Source organism: Dasypus novemcinctus, chromosome 3 (genome assembly GCF_030445035.2).
Source record: "Dasypus novemcinctus isolate mDasNov1 chromosome 3, mDasNov1.1.hap2, whole genome shotgun sequence".
Classification (NCBI taxonomy): Eukaryota; Metazoa; Chordata; class Mammalia; order Cingulata; family Dasypodidae; genus Dasypus; species Dasypus novemcinctus.
Genome location: NC_080675.1, coordinates 186,299,499 through 186,315,982, shown reverse-complemented (window position 1 = coordinate 186,315,982; position 16,484 = coordinate 186,299,499). Strand labels below are relative to the sequence as shown.

The following is a 16,484-nucleotide window of genomic DNA, read 5'->3' as shown; positions in this document are numbered from 1 at the left end:
CCTTTTGAGTATGATTTTCAAAGTAATCATGAATGTAAACAAAATTGTATGTAATAATAAATCAATGGAACACACCGAGATCACCAAAAAGAAAACAGAAGTGATGTGAGTTTTCTGTAGGCCATAGGATAATTTCAATTGGAATATAAATAGAATAACAAGTAACACTGAAATGAGCTTATAATTAAGTGGAGATGTGAAGAATGTATTAAAGTGTAGAAGATAAAAAAGACAGGAGATGAAAAGACTAATAAACAAGAGAAAGAGGAAAGGCAAACCATAAAGTCCAGGATATAGAGGGAGATAGGAAGGAATTACAGAATAAAAGAGAAAAATAGGAAAGAAGAAAGGAAAAGGAAGGAATAGAAATTTGTCATAGTGCATTGTGTTCAGAAAAGGAGAGCTAGAGGCATAAATATGTGGAGAGGAGTCATGCTCAGAATTATTTCAGGACTGTGCTAGATTGTGATTACCTATTAAAGAAACAAGCCACTCTTGATGATCTTCTATTCTGAATCTGAATGTCAATAAGAATGTTGTTGCAGCTCCTACTCTGAATTGTTGGATTTTCCCAGGTCAATTAACAAGGAGGTGAAGAAGGTCAACCACCACACCAGGGAAACAAGAGTGCCTATAACTGCAAGCATGAGAGTTTCATCCGTCAGCTTCTGAGCTCCCTCTCAGTATAGAGGTGAAGTGAACATCACCAACCCAGGGTCCACAGGATGGAGGAATAAAATATGGATTAGAGTGGACTTACTGGTATTCTAGTATAGAACTATTGTGACTACTAATGGAAGAAACTGTAGCATTGATGTGGAGAAAGTGGTCAAGGAAGTTGCTGAGGGCAGGGAGAGGGAAGTAGAGATGAGATGTGGGAGCATTTTTGGGACTTGGAGTTGTCCTAAATGATATTGCAAGGACAGATGCTGGACATTGTATATCCTGCCATAACCCACTGATTGTACTGGGGGAGAGCATAAAATATAATGTAAACTATAATCCATGCAGTGCAGCAGTGCTCTGAAATGTATTCACCAAATGCAATGAATGTACCACAATGATGAAAGAGGTTGTTGATGTGGGAGGAGCAGGGGTGGGGGATATGGGGTATGTGGGAACCTCTTATATTTTTAAATGTAACATTTTTTGTGATTTATGTATCTTTAGAAAAAGACAATATAATAAATTAAAAAATGCAAATATGTGGTATTGGTTGGACTTAACCTAATGAATGTAATGAGCAATGTTGATTTATGGATGTAATTGTTGCTGAAATGACTAGTCTAAGGAAGATTAATGTTAGCTGGAGGACAGCTGGAGGATAATATTGGGATTTTGGAAGTAGATGAAGATTGTGGATAAAAATATAAATATAGGAATATTCTACTACAAGGTATTAAGTATGTGGTGATATCTGGAAAAATATAACTAATGCCTCTTATGGACTAGTATACTGTATACTGTATACTGTAATTATGGACTAGTACACTGTAATGTTTTTGTAGCAAAGCAAAGTTGGTGCTATATTAACTCTAAAGGTAAAAAAAGAATATGGGATTTGGTTTTGCAAGATGAAAATACAATTATGCTTTTTCCTCTTCATTTTTTTTCAATAATAAGGAAAATTTGACTATGTCATTTAACTAATTTGTGTTTATCTGTGTATCTTTCTGAATACTAGAGCTGTTACAGCAAAGCCAGTAGTTCTGAACCATAGAAACTCACAACTGGCACTCCAGAAAGGTGGATAAACCGTTTCATTACGTGCAGGCCCAGAGGAGAGTCAATCTCCAAATTCTGAGCTCTGTTTTTCAGTTTTCATAGGTTTATAGAGGATTTCAGGTAGGATCAGCATAACTTTTGTTCATTGGCTAATGCATTACTAGGTGAAATTTTGCAAGCAGGGGGGTTACAGAGGCAGAATGCAACCACAAGTTTGCGGGTTGATTTACCCAAGAGGGGGGTGAAGTCACTCGTTTGATATCTTTCTACTAGGTCATGTTTTCACAGGCTTATTTACAAAAACAGGGGCAGGAGTTATTTATTTTATATTTTCCTGCAAGGCCATACCCTCACAGGTCGATCCACAGAAGTGGGGGCAAGAGTGACTTGTTAGATATTTTGCTTTTTATTCCTCAACAGAGCAACAACTGCATTAGTACTTGGAATTAGATGAGATAAAAGTGCCTGAAAATGAACTTTTTAAAAGTAATGTTTCCATAACTTGTTGAGCTGCCTTCTTCTGTTCTTTTATTTTTATGAATTTGAAATAAAGTTAAGAACATTCAGATAAAAAAAAAGAATGTCATCATCTTCAACTTTATACATTCTCAATTCTTAAGTGATCAGAGAGCACCACAACTTGACAAATCCTATAATGGTTCTGCTCCGAGCTCCACACATAAATATTTCATTAGTGTGGACCAACAGAATGCTTATAGACAAGTTATGAATATCTATGCATGCCCATTTTAACTACAGAAGCCCTAAAAATCAAATGTAATTCCAGAAATAAAAATTCAAAAAGCTATTTTTGTGACAACACTAAAAATGTTGGGAGATTGCCATGTATTGAAACACTGACAATGATTTTGTAAAAGATCCAGAAATTTTTTCCCAAATAGAACATGATAATATGAAAATGATACTGGAAAGAGAAACATTGAGTCAAGTATTTCCAAGCTACTCATTTACTACACATAAAGTAAGTTAATTGAATTTAGACGTGGGCCACTTTTAACATACAACTTGTTAAATTCTGTTGGTTAGAAAAAGGAAAATAGAGATGTCTCCTTATTTTGAAAAGTTATTGATATTAATTAAAACTAATTATCAAAATCAATAAATCATTTTGCAAATTTCATTGCTATTGCTTTTCCTAATGCCATCGGCAGATCCTTGTTCCTCAGACTGTAGATGAGAGGATTGGTGTGGGGGGGTAACTCTTTGTAAAACACAGATATCAACAATTTCAGGGGAAAATATTCGAATTTTATTGCAAAATGTGTAGTACTCTCAGAAAACTGGAACAGCAAGATGACATCAGAGTAAGTGCACCCACATCATCTCTCCTAGAAAAAAGTGTCTGAATGGAGACAAAATCCTGCTTGAGTGAGCTCTTTTGGGAACCCACAAAGCAGGAGACTTCTGGACATCAATCTGGAGAGAGTGTGACAAAAAGAGTAATTGCTCAAGGTAAAACCTCGGGTTACTGGTGCTAGCAGCTGCAGCTGTGGGACAGCTACGCCCCTCCATTAGGGCAGGTAGCTGCAGCATTCCCTGAACCCTGGTGGTCACACAGCAGTATTCCCCAAGCCCCACAATCCCTGAACCCGTGTTGCCCAAACCCGCATTCTCTGAACTCGTGTTCCCTGAACCCACATTCTCTGAACCCAGTGTTCCCCAAACCCTGAACCCTGGCATTACCAGAACCTCATCCTCAATTTCTTCTTTTCTGTGTGTACTGATTTTGGCTACCAAACTATTTCTTTTCCTCCCTACATCTTTCTATCTTCTGTTTTTGCTCTTATATTCCACCTCTTTTTGTTTAGCCCCCCATTTTTCTGGCATTTTATTTCTAACACTTCAGTCCAGTTTTCTCTCTTTTATTAACTCTACATCTTATTGTTCTTTTTTCCTGTTTCCCTCTTTCCTGATCATGCTGACCTTTTAATATATACTGTATTCTTCTCCACATTCAGTTTCCCATTTACATTGTAGGTACTCCACTTTCTTATTCATGTAACTATACACTGCTTACATGAGTTTAATATTCACTCTCCTAGGTCTTATATGGTCCTTCTGCTAACATTTATTATCAATATTACTATTACACTTTTTCTTTTCATACCTTTTTTGCTTTCCCTTTTTCCATCAAAGGAACTTAGACAATAACAAGGAAATAAAATAAGAAGAACAAAGTGTCAAAGAAAATTTAACAAACACAAAAGCAGCAACTAAATAAAAATCAAGGCAAGACAGAGAAGCTAATCAAGTGAACAAACTCATCAAGATAAAATGATGCCCAGACAGCAGCCAAAAAAATAAAAAATACAAACCATACCAATAATCAGGAAGATATGGCCCAGTCCAAAGAACAAACTAAAAATCAGGAAGAGGAGCAGAATATTGAACAAGTAATCAAGCTCTTCAAACAAATGTCATGGACCAACTTAATGAAGTGAAGGAAGAGATTAAGGCTATTAAGACAACATTTGGAGAGCATACTGAAGAAATTGTAAACATACACAAAAAGATAACAGATATGATGGTGATGAATTGCACAACCCAAGAAATAAAAATTAAACTCTCAGCAAATAAGAGCAGATTTGAAAAGGCAAAGGAAAGGATTAGCAATGTGTAAGACAATACATCTGAAATCAAATAGATAGTAGAATTGATAGATAAAAAAGAAAAAACCCCACATGGTTGGGAGGGATTTCCAGGGCATGTATATAGGGTATATAAAAGTGTTCAGATATTCATTGGGTATTTTCATAGTAGATACAGTTTTAAATGACAACTGAGGGAGTGCTGAGCTCCTGGCCGGGGGGGGGGGGGGGGGGGGACGGACCTCTGCCACATTCCCTAATGGAACTGCAACAATCCCTCAAATGCAAGGGTAAAGACCAGTGAAGTAGGATGGTGCAGTGACCAGCCCTTGATCCTGATGACTATGCTTATGAACCTGCATGCCTGAAATTTGAACTAGGCCTAGAGATGCAGAGTGACTGAGAGTTACCTCCTGAGGGCATCCATGTTGCTCAAATGTGACCACTCTCTAAGCCAAACTCAGCATGTAAGTGCATTACCTTCCCCCCAGTGTGGGATATGACTTCTGGGGATGAGCGTCCCTGGTGCTGAGGGATTACTACCAATTACTAACTGGTGATGCAACTAGAAAAAGACCTTGAATGAAGGGGGAAATGGTAAAGACAAATAAGTCTATATGGCTAAGAGTCTTCAAAAAGTATTGAGAGGTCATCAGAGGGGTTGCAATTATGCATGCCTCAGCAAGATCCCAGAGACAGCAAAAGTAGATACAAACTCATGTACTGGTGCTCCTGAGGGCTATTGAGACACACAGTTTCTACAGTCATGACAGATGACTCTGGAGTTCAGTGTCTTGTCAGTTGGCTCTACTTTGGAATTTGTGTTCTTGAGCGTGGTGGAGTTGGACTCAGATGTGACCTTTCTACACATGCCTCTTCTGTCACTTTTACTGAAACTGTGGTTGGTGCTGGGATTGGTGTATACTCAGAAGACTTGAATCTCTGAACTGTCCATGTGCCAGCTGGGCCCTGAGCCTCAGCAGAGTTGCAACTCCTACTCTCTGGTTCATTGGTCTTACCCAGATCATCTAACAGGGAGGTGAAGATGGTCAACCACCACATCAGGGAACTGAGAGTGCCTACAACTTAAAGCAGGAGAATTGCATCCATCAACTATGTGTGATCTAAGCCTAATCTTGATATAGAGGTGGAGTGGACATCACCAACCCAGGGTCCACAGGATGGAGGAATAAAATATGGATTAGAGTGGACTTGCTGGCATCTACTATAAAACAATTGTGACTAGTAATGGAAGAAACTGTAGCACTGATGTGGAGAAAGTGGCCACAGAAGTTGCTGAGGGCAAGGAGAGGGAAGAAGAGATGTCATGTTGGAGCATTTTTGGGACTTGGAGTTATCCTAAATGATATTGCAGGGCAGGGACAGATGCTGAATGTTATATATCCTGCCATAACCCACTGAATGTACTGGGGGAGAGTGTACACTACAATGTAAAGTATATTCCATGTGCTGCAGCAGTGCTTTAAAATGTACTCACCAAATGCAATGAATGTGCCACAATGATGAAAGAGGTTGTTGATTTGGGAGAAGTGGGGGTGGGGTGGAGTGGGGTTTGGGGTATGTGGGAAACATATCTTTAATGTAACTTTTTTTGGTCTATGTATCTTCAAAAAACAAAAAAAAATAAAGAAGTGCTCAAAAATAAATAAATCATACACATGTAAAACAAAAACATAAACAAAATAAAAGGTAAACCATAATGTAAACAATAATGAAACCATACTGAGTAGCTATGTTTCATTATCTGTACAACCGTTGTAGCCATTGTAATGTCCACATGTAAAAAGATCATTGCCAGGGAAGGGGGAAAGAGTTTGATGTTGGGTATATGGGCATTCCCTATATTGTATATGTGACTTTACTGTGACCTAAATATTTTTGAAGACATAATAAAAAAGGATGTAGACATTAAGGAAGAAATGGAAGAGATTGCCTTGCCACTGTAAAACACCTATTACAGTGATGAAAGGCAAAATGTCAAAAAAATTTTAATGATATTTTTCATTTTTTAATACCCCAATTCATTTTTTACTTTATTTCAGTTTTTCTAAATAATTATGTATTCTATTTCTAATCTTTAAATCTTTCATTACTATTTCATTTTCCTATTAATTGAATTTGGCAGTGCATTAGACTTCATTTTTTAAGAAGTTTTGGATGGCAAATGGTTCACCTATGGCAGGGAAGGAGCTCTGATGTGGAGTGTCATTGATGGGGGATGAATATGTTTGACAGAGTTCTCCAGGACATGCACATAGGATATATAGATGTGTTTTGATGTTCATTGGATATTGACATGGGGGAAGAATTTCACACAACCGAGGAAGTGCTGAGTTACCATTCTGTGAAACTCTGTCACAGTCCCCAATGGAGCAGCAACAATCCCCCAAGTACAAGGGCAAAGATCAGTGAAAAAGGATGGTCTAATGATGGGTCCTGGATTCTGATGACTATGCTTTTGAGCCTGCGTGCTTGAAATTTCAATAAGGCCTAGAGCTGCAGGGTGCCTAAGAGTTACCTCCTGAGAGCCTCCATGTTGCTTAAATGTGACCCTTCTCTATGCCAAACTCAGCATGAAAATGCAATACTTTCCCCGCAGTGTGAGACATAACTTCTGGGGATAAGCCTCCCTGGTGCTGAGGCATTACTACCAAGCACCAGCTCATGATGTGGCTAGAAAAATACCTTGAATAAATGGGGGAAATGTTAAAGGCAAATGAGTTTAAAAGGCTAAGGAACTTCAAAGTGAGTCAGAGTGTCATCTGTAGGGTCACACTTACACACAGCTCAGCAGGATCTCAGAGACAACCAAAGTGAATACAATCCCAGTTAGTGGTGCTCCTGAGGGCTACAGAGACATCCAGGCACTATGGTCATGACAGATGACTCTGGCGTTCAGTGCCTTGCCAGTGGGCCCTACTTTGGAACTTGCGCTCCTGAGTGCAATGGAGTTGGATTTAGATGTGACCTCTCTATGCATGCCTCTTCTGTCACTTTTACTGAACTTGTGGTTGGTGCTGGGGTTGGTGTATGATCAGGAGACTTGAATCTCTGGACTGTCCATGTGACAGCTGGGCCCTGAGCCTCAGCAGAGTTGCAAAACCTACTCTCCAATTCTTAGGATTTACCCAGGTGAGCTAACAGGCAGGTGAGGATGGTCAACCACCACACCAGGGAATTGAGAGAGTCTACAGCTGCAGGCAGGAGCATTCCATCCATCAGCCATGTGGGATCTAAGCCCTCTCTCAATTGAGAGTTGGAGTGGACATCACCATCCCAGGGTTCTTTGGATGGAGGAATAAAATATGGATTAGAGTGGACTTACTGGTGTTCTACTACAGAATTATTGCAGCTCTAGCAATGAAAGAAATTATATCATTAATGTGGAATCAGTAGTCCTGGGAGTACCTGAAGGAAGGGGAAGGGAATAAAGGTGTGATATTTAGACATTTTTGGGACTTGGAGTTGTCCTGAATGATATTGCAGAGACAGATGCAGGACATTATAGATTCTGCCATATCACACTAAATGGACTGGGAGAGAGTGTAAACTACAATATATACTATAATCCATTCTGTGTAGCAATGCTCCAAAATGTACACATCACATGCGGTGAATGTACCACACTAATGAAAGAAGTGGTCGATGTGGGAGGAGTGGGTGTTGTGGGGGTGGAGTATATGTGAACCACTTATATTTTTGATGTGACATTCTGTGTGATCTCTGTATCTTTAAAAGAAGATAATAAAAATGAAAGTAAATATCAAAGAAAAAAACAGGTACAGCATCACCATGGTGAGGTGGGGCAGAGAGACAAAAATAGTTTTTTTAAGGAATTAAAACGTTTTAATTAAAAAATCACGAGTGGATAATAAAGTGTGTAGAAATGGAAAATTTACAAACTATTTAAAACCTGGAATTGCTAACTGTTCAGAAACTACACAGATGGATCATGGGTGGTGGTGAACAGCAGAAAGGGATTATGGATGAATCTGCATTGTTCTAGCTGCTCCCCATGCAACCCGTCTCCAAGGAAAGCCTGACATTGATTAGATACTGAGCCAGACTAATGCTGGCAGCAGATCCAGTGACGGTAACCTGCCTATCAGTAGATCCTTCCACTGGGTTCTCAATTTTGATCTGCGCCCCAGACATCTGACGGATCTCATTGTGCGGTCACCCCTCGGGCTGAAGTGTGGTTTGCTGGCCTGGCGAGGGGAGCGACCGCGGTAGGCCTAATTCCGCTGCCCCCATAATAGGGTGGTTGGTCGGGCCCACCGCCACCCCTGAAGGAAGCTCAGCATGGGCGCAGAGTGCCCTCGGGTCTCCCCTTCTCGGCAGCCATGCTTCCGCGGCCGCCCCTCCTCCCAGATGGCGCCACCCGATGCCTTGTGGGACGGCACCCTTCTTCTTCCTTCTCCCTGCGCAGGCGCAGGGCGGAAAATTCCAGTCTGCCCTTTTCCCCTCCCCCGACAGCAGCAACAGCCAGGTGTGAGCGGGAAACTCCAGTCTGCCCTCCACCCCAGCAACAGCAGCCACCAATCCCTAAACCCTGCCCCTTCCCCCAGCAACAGCGACAGCCAATCCCTAACCACCACCCCTCCCCCGTCTAGTACCACCCACTGACCTTTCGCTGGCAACCAATCAGAACAGGGCGTGGCTTCGACCAATCAGCCTTCCCCAGCCCCTATAAAACTGTTGCCTCTCCCTCAGTAAAGTGGACTTGTGTGTTTACCTTGTCTCCGCGGTAGTTCTTCTGCCGCGCCCTCCAGTCCTGAGAGCCCCCGACAAGGGCCTGGCCTCCCTTGTCCCCAGTTCGTCGCCTGCTTCTCCGGGCGACCCCTTCGTCGCCGGCTTCGCCGGGCGACCCCGTCAGCCGAACCGCGCAACCCCTTGTGAGACCGATCCCTCGTCTGCTGCCAGACCGACCCCTCGTCCCAAGTGGGACCGACCCCTCGTACCAAGCGGGACCGACCCCTCGTCCAGAGCTGGACCGACCCCTCGTCCGCAGCCAGACCCCACCTCTACCGACTGAGCAAGCCGCCGCATCATTGATTTTGGCGCCTTGACACCGATTATGCAGCCAATCAAATCATTTGAAATGGTGAGTTCATGAGAAGTGTCTGAGCAGATGCATCCAAACCTGCACTGAATCCAGTGTTGCCGTGCGTCATAGGAAAATGAGACTGTTGCATCGCCAACAGGTGCAGCTTGGTCAAATCTGGCTGTGGAATGGCATACTGTCCTTGAATGGTATAAGCCTGACCACCTGCAAAGATGACCAGAGAACTGGACAGCTTGGGACGGTACAGGATAGTCACGCCCTTCGCGGGGGACTCCAACATGACCACGCAGATCTGTTTGACACACTCAATGATGGATTGCGGAATGCCAGCGATAGTGATGGCCCGCTCAGTAGAGTTGGGGAGCATATCCCCTGCCCCCTGGACCTGAGCCCCTGTGCTCTCTCCTATTTCCTTGATCTTGCAACCACCTTTCCCAGTGATAGAGCCACACTGACTAGCAGGGACTACCAGCCTCAGGGTGACTGGGGGTCTACTGGCAGCTGTGCTATTAGTCATAGAGCTGCTGATGTCCTCTTCCTGTTTGTCAACGATCATAGCAAAGGCTTTAAAGATGGCATTAGTGGGCCCAGCCAAAGTGACCATCCTCTCAGGACAATTCCCTTCTGAGATGTTGACACGTGCACCACTTTCCTCCTGCATATTCTTAACTGATTCTCCTTTCTTTCCGATGATACTGCCAACTTCCTTTCCACGCGCGTAAGTAGCCGGATGGTGAGAGTGACATTTAATCCACCTTCAGTCACAGGGGTCCATGTCGAGCGGTGTTCTAGGGAGCTGGACTGTGAGTGGTCAAGTCTTTGGTCACTGCAGGCGCGAGGCGACTGAGGGGAAAAGGGGAGCGGGTGGGAAGGGGAAGGGCGGGGGCCGGGGGTGGAACAATAGGGGCGGGCCCCCGCCGGCGGGCGGAGGAGGAGGAAGGGGGAAAGAGACCCCAGGGTGGGCGGAGGAGGAGGAAGGGGGAAAGAGACCCCAGGGCGGGCGAGGGCGGGCGAGGGCGCGGGAAGCGGCTGCTCCGGCTGCTGCCTCTGCTGGTCTCAAAGACAGCTTTCTATCTTCCCTTTTATGGATGGGATTCTTAAAACAGTGGTAAAAATACAAACCTAAGAAACAAATGTTAAAATGAAGCACACAAAACATAACAAGAATTACGAGTAACTAATTAATCTTTTAAATAAGTGTAACGTGTAAGCACTGATGGAATATCACAGAAGAACTGATGGGCTACTTTGGGTCCACAGAAACTGACGGAGAATGTACCTGCTGCATGAATGGAGCCATAAATACAACCACTGAGCCATGATGCTGTCGCCATCTGCACGCAGGCACCTCTGTGCACGATGCCCTCATAGCGCAGAGGATGGCAGATGGCAGCATAGCGGTCATAGGACATCACTATAAGGAAGGCAAACTGTGTGCCACAGGAAAACAAAATAAGAAAAACTTGCATGGCACATACTAGGAAGGAGATGGAATGACTCTTGGTCAGAGAGTTCATCATGGGTTAGGGGCAGTGACAGAGATATAGCAGATATCAAGCAAGGACAAATTCTTCAGAAGAAAGACATGGGAAGCTGGAGATGCTGGTCAACGGTGGTGCCAATGATAATGAGATGTTTCCCCATCACTGCTGCCAGGTAAACGAAGAGGAGGAGTGTGGCATACAGTCTCTGTAGCATCCAGTCATCAGAGAATCCCATGAGAAAGAATTCCATTATGATGGTCATGTTGATAAATTTCTCAGCATGCTGACATGCTGATTCTTCAGAATGAAAATAGGAAAATAAAACACAAAGTTCTTATTCAGAGCTCTCCACCTAATCTTTTCTGCTAGTGCCTAAATGCTGTTCTGTTATGAATAGTTTGCTTAGAGTTATCAGCCTACTGTGAAGTAATTCTAAAATGAGAAATTGATTTCCTTTTAAAATACATAGAATGAATAATAATAATGTGAACATTAATAAATCTCCCTGTGAGTTGGTCAAGAACACAGAAGTGCTATGTCACTTGCTGTGCCTTTGGACTCTGGAAGGCAAAAGTAATGGTTTTGGAGCTTATTCTGAATATCCACGCACTAAATTTCTTTACTAAAATGATCAACAAAATGTGTTCTCCTTTTTGTACAAAGTATTTTCTTTCTTTCTTAAAAAATATCCTTAGGTATTTGTGGACTGTCCTTGGCCCGCAGCAGAAAATATTTCAATAGGGAAATGCCCTATACTGTCCAGAGCTGTGTAAAATATTGCAGGGAAACTAGATGACAAAATAAAGAAAATATATATTGATTGTTACATTATTAGGTAAATCCATATATTTTAAATTTTTTGTCTTTATTATTTTTTTAATACTACATTCAAAAAATATGAGGTCCCCCTATGCCCCTCACCCCCCTCATACCACTTCTCCCCCCATAACAACAATCTCCTTCATTGTCATGAGACATTCATTGCATTTGGTGAATACATCTCTGAGCACTGCTGCATCTCATGGTCAATGGTCCATATCATAGCCCACACTCTCCCACATTCCACCCAGTGGGCCATGGGAGGACATAAAATGTCCAGGAACTGTCCCTGCAGCACCACCCAGGACAACTCCAAGTCCTGAAAATGCACCCATATCTCATCTCTTCCTCCCACTCCCTACCCCCAGCAGCAACTATGGCCACTTTCTCCACACCAATGCCACATTTTCTTCAATTACCAATCACAATAGTTCATGAATAGAATATCAGTAAGTCCACTCTAATCCATACTCTATTCCTCCATCCTGTGGACCTTGGAATGGCTGTGTCCACTCCACATCTATATCAAGAGGGGGCTTAGATTCCACATGGGTGCTGGATGCAATCCTCCTGCTTTCAGTTGTAGGCACTCTTGGCTCCCTGGTGTGGTGGTTGACCTTCTTCACCTCCATGGTAGCTGAGTGGGGTAAGTTCAATAAACCAGAGAGTAGGAGTTGCAAGTGTGTTGAGGCTCAGGGCCTGGCTATCACATGGTCAGTCCAGAGATTCAGGTCCCCTGGGTATACATGAAAACCCAGCACCAACTACAGTTCTGGTAAAAGTAACAGGAGAGGCTTGTGGACAAAGATCACATCTAAGTCCAGCTCCACCACACAGAAACACAAACTCCAAAGTAGGGCTAACTGACATGGCACTGATCTCCATCTGCCATGACCACAGAGCCTGTGGGTCTCTGTAGCCCTCAGAAAAACCAATACCTGGGGTTGTATCTACTTTATCTGTCTCTGGGACTCTGCTGAGGTGTGCCTAAGGGCAACCCCTCTGATAAGCTCCTGGCTCTTTTTGGAGACTCACAAAAACTCATATGTCCTTTCCATTCCCCCCTTTTGGTAAATCCATATTTAAACCTTTATAAGTGTATGTGGAGTTGTGTACATGTGTATGCACTTGTAAGTATTTTCAAAAATCTACACAATTAGGTAATTTAAAATGAATTATATGTGTATGTGTGTGCTTATATTTGAGAGTGCTATTGGAAAGTTTTCCAAATATCATGTCTAATCCCTGTCTTTACTTCCTCAAAAAGAATAAGGGGACTTGCTCTGTAGGAACTACAGTGGTAGGAATTAGTATTTCAATTACCAACTGAAAATAGTAGAATGAGAAGATCAGAACCTTATCCAAAAATTTTTATGGCTTGTACAGAGAAAGTATGATCTATCTAGTTTATGTAAAAATAAAGAGAAGTCAGCATATATCAGCTTGTCAGATACTGACTTGGCAAAATATACTGAAATGAGCTAACTTGAAAACAGTCCTAACTATTTGCACATGGAGTCATCTTTGAGACTCTCATCATCCTTATTTTGAGGAAAAAGGAGCAGATGGATAAAAGCAACCTAAATAGTATATTTTTAAAATGTCACATGTCCTTTCCTAGTCTTCTACTCTCATCTGGGCTAACAGCATGTGACAGGCCAGTGTAAGGAAGCTACCACTCTGCATGAACTAGAATTTTCTCACCATGTAGAAATCAGCAATCTCTCAATTCCCTCTCTCTCAAGGGTATTTCTTTATGCAGTGTAGATCTGGAGGCAGAGATTAGAATAATGCTATCCATTTTCTTACTCACAAAGTGGCCCCACAGGAGAAACTGGGTCTGAATGGAGAGGATTGTATCATATCACTTGTGTGCTTTCTGGATGCCAATTCAGAATCAAACTGCATTTTCTCTCTTAAGTGTTTACATGTAAAGGATCATAAGATGTATGTATTTCCTGAAGTTCCCAAATGGTTAAATAAACTGGGATATAACTTGCCAAAAATGGAGTCCAATGGCTTGTTTCCCTCTGAGACCATGGACCGCTGGGGTTCTGAAGCCTACGGAGCCCAGATTTTCACCCCAGTGCTGTGACGGATGAATTTGTGTGTCACCATTACTATGTGATGGTGTCCAGTTGTTTGGTCAAACAAGCACTGACTTGATGGCTACTGTGAGGATGTTGTTGGACTTAAATTATCAGTAAGCTGATTTCATCTATAGTTAATTACATCCACATTCACATTCAACTGGGGAGATTGTTCTCACAGTAAGATGCCTCATAATCTATTGAAACCCTTAAAAGGGAAGTGACGATTTCATCAATTCAGACAGGCAGCTTTTCCTGGGAAGTTCATCAAAACCTTCATCGAACTTCCCAGTTGTGGCATTCTCTCCAGAATTTGGACTTGCCCATTCCCACAGCCTTGTGAGCCAATTCCTACCTTAAATTTTTTTATAATGCATACACACACACATACACAAACATATTTATCCCATCAATTCTGTTTCCCTAGAAACAGAGAACTCTGGCTAATACAAGTGCCATGTATCATACAGAGGATTTATTAAATAAATTAAATAAATAGGAACCATATTCAGTTGCTTTTCTTATTTGGATAGTAAATTATTACTTCCGTTGTATTGTGCATTCTTTCATGATCTGAATTCAGATACTAGTATGATCTAAATTCAGTAATTTATACATATCAGAATGCTTTAATTATCACCTTTTTTCCTTTTTACACATAAAATTGTTTTAAAATATTCTTTATGAAAATGATTTAAAAGTTAAATCTAAAACAATAATAAGGGAACTGATGTTGCTCAGTGGTTGAGCACTGGCTTTCTACATATGAGGTAATGGGTTCAATCCCCAACCCCAACACCTAAAAAGAAAAAAACACATGTAATAAAAGTGTAACCTTTATGCCCAAAATAACTATAATTATATTTCATTGAAATGGTCAAATATCACCAATTCAAAGACAGAAATTGTCAGAATTGATTGTTTTTTAAATGACACATGATGAAAAAAACCTCTTTTCAAATATAATGTCACACGTAGGTTAAAAGTAAATGATATTATGTAAACCCTAATTTTAAAATCCTGGAGTAGTTCTATTATTACCACAAATAATCTAACAAGAATAAAGGAGGCATTACATGATAAAATGATCAAGTACAAAAAGACAATCTTAGATGAGAGCTGAAAACAGATGTAGTAAAAAGTTTTAGAATTAAAAGAAGAAATAAACAAACCCCCAATTACAGTAAGAGCTTTCAAGATTCCTTTCTCAGTAATTGAGGGTAGAAAGAATATTGAGGCAGATATAGAAAATATGAACAATGCCATCAATTAACTGTATTTAAGTGGCATTACTAAAATATTCAACCCAACAACAGCAGAAATCATATTCTTCCCCAGGATCAGGATTCAATATTTTTTTTATTATTGTGTGGGTCTCCACTCAATAAGACAACACCCCATGGCAACTTGAATATATTTATATTCCATAGAAACATGCCCCAAGTCTACCCTTCCCCACATATACCCCCACCACTGACACTCTGCACCAGTGATTCTCCCCTGGAAATGTTGCAGCCATTCTGCAATCCAAATCCTCTCCAAAAGCAAAGCTAAAAAATACAAAAATATTTTTTTTTGCCTTGGGTCTTTATCAACATAAAATCTGGTATCTTTTATGTACAGTGATCATTTCTTCCATACATTACCCCAGTGCCTTAATTTTTTCAATTCATTTTCAAAGAAACTTTAGATTATAGGAAATTCACATAGAAAATATTGTGATTCCCACATGTGCAACCCCTCCCCATCACTTTTTCCCATATTAATATCTTACATGAGTATGGTATATTTGCTACAATTGATGAACAAATATTGAAGCATTGTTACTAAACATGGTGAAAGGTTTTTTTTGTACCATATACTTTTATAGGTTTGCTAAAATGTATACTGGCCTGTATTTGTAATTGTAAGAGCATGCAAAGTAATTTCAGTGCCTTAAAAGATGCCCTATGCTCCATCTATTCTTCCCTTCTCCTCAGAACCTATGGTAACCACTAAGCTTCACTTTGTGAAGAATAACATCCATAGATACATACATTAATATTGAGGGCTTGACATATTGGTCTGTTTTCTTATATTAGGCACTGCCTCTGTTCTCCAGATATACTTGCCCATCTTGAGAACGTAGCAAGACTCCTCAGAATGGGGGTCTTATTTTCTTACTTAATGTCTGAGTCTCCCTCAACTTAGATAAATGCTATGACAAAATGAACACTTTCATATCCCACAGAAGCATGCCCCAGGTATGCCCTATCCCACATATCTCCCCACCCACAATGCCTTGCACCAGTAACCCTCCCTGCAATATTTGCCAAAAGAACATTCCCACCATTGTAGTTTTAACCACAAACTTACAGATACCCAGAGTTCACTGTTCCTTCCTCCAACCCTCCCCCTAGTTCCATAGATAATCCAACTCAGCCCAACACCCTACTCACCCTCACATTTCAGCACCACTGACCTGACTCACATCGCTGCACACTATCACTCTATCCACTGCCAAACCATCCCCTTCAACCTTATCACAGGGTTTTCCCATGTCAAAAATTGGCTTACCACATTCTACTCCCTTTCTGTCTCTTTATAACCTACTTCCAAATTCTTGCTTAGGTCACATCAGTGAGTTAATGTAATATTTGTCCTTCATGACTGGATCATATATGTGTGTATA

The 16,484-nt window shown here is 41.2% G+C and overlaps 1 pseudogene; it reads right to left on the bottom strand.

The window, feature by feature from the left end:
* Nucleotides 1-9,439: 9,439 nt before the first annotated feature.
* On the bottom strand, nt 9,440-10,832 carry LOC101440904 (poly(rC)-binding protein 2 pseudogene; annotated as a pseudogene).
* Nucleotides 10,833-16,484: the final 5,652 nt, after the last annotated feature.